Below are 1,435 nucleotides of genomic sequence, written 5' to 3' on the forward strand. Positions count from 1 at the left end.
TTAGGAGAGATAATGAAGTTCCTTTTTAGTGTGTCATTGTTTTAAGATTTTGCTTTTATTTTGTCACAAATCGAAGTAAGTTGGTGTTAGATTCGGAATGAACGAATTTTAAATTAGATGACTGATAGGTTATTGTAGGCATACACTCAAAAGAAAAGGTTACTGATAAATTACTTTTGATGTGGGAACAACTTTTTTTTTCATTAACTGATTTATGTCAAAGTTTATTTTATTTTTTAAATTAAATTGAGTTTTATGCCAAACTTGTGATGTTTGGATCAAATTAGTGTTTGAGATAAGATGATATCAAATTATTTACTTTGTCGTAGAAGAGTTTTATTTTGATAGTAGAATAGTGATATTTTGATGTGAAAATTATTAATATTAGTTTGATATTAAATTATTTATTTGAATTCGTCACAAAATTATACATTTTAGTTTAACATTAAAGTATTCATTTTAGGTTGTTATAAAAAAATCTAGTTTAGTTTAGCACAAAAAAATAGTTTTAGATTGGCGTAAACAAGTTCATTTTTACAATTTAGTTTGGCATAAAATCATTAATTTTAATTTGGCACAAAATTGGCAGAATATTATTTATTTTAGTTTTAGAAATTATTCACTTTGACATGGGGAAAGGATTTAGATGCAGAAATGACAAAATATCTAATTAAAAACTGAGAGACGGGAGGTAGAAGCAACATCTAGAAGTGAAATGCCATTCGTTATGATAAAAAGGGAAAAAATCAATTTTACTTTATTTTAAAAAATCTAAGGACACAATGGGGTATTTAGCGTAACAAAATGTAAAACTAATTAATTAAAATGTCAAATCATTAATTTACACTGATGTTAACTATATATATGGTGTAGGAAACTTATTCATCAAGACAGAGACACATATTTACGTTGTTTAAGTAAAGGAGTAACAGTAAGCTACAGCTATGTAAAGATTCCATCTCCATCAGCTCATCTTATCTGTATTATTACCCTCCTGATTACGCGTATTAGTAAGTGATATTGTGATCCTCTGTACCATTATTGTTGTTTACATCAACGTTGCAGTATCATTATTATCATTTTCATTATCATTATTGTAATTCGATATTGCAAGTTTCATCATGACGTTATTACTCTCCTTGAATACAACTGGCACTATATGTAATTGTAATTCCTTTTCAACAATACTATTATCATTATAATTGCTAGTTATATATCGGTTAATATACCGTCCATAGAGCAACGACTGTTCAAAAGGTACGTATGAAAGTATATTCCGGTACTGATAAACCATATCCGTACATCCGGGTACTGCGCTGATATCAATAACAGCTGATAACACTGAATTTTATGTTTCCATGTCTGTTGTTCACTTTTTTTCTGCCATTTTTGCTATGCTGGAACGAAGACCTTAATGATGGTGATGGTGATGAGG

At 28.6% G+C, this 1,435-nt stretch overlaps 1 pseudogene; it reads right to left on the reverse strand.

The window, feature by feature from the left end:
- The window catches only part of LOC119585760, a 4,555-nt pseudogene that overhangs the window by 1,261 nt on the left and 1,859 nt on the right, over nt 1-1,435 (reverse strand).

The sequence above is a fragment of the Penaeus monodon genome, chromosome 20 (genome assembly GCF_015228065.2).
Source record: "Penaeus monodon isolate SGIC_2016 chromosome 20, NSTDA_Pmon_1, whole genome shotgun sequence".
Lineage (NCBI taxonomy): Eukaryota > Metazoa > Arthropoda > Malacostraca > Decapoda > Penaeidae > Penaeus > Penaeus monodon.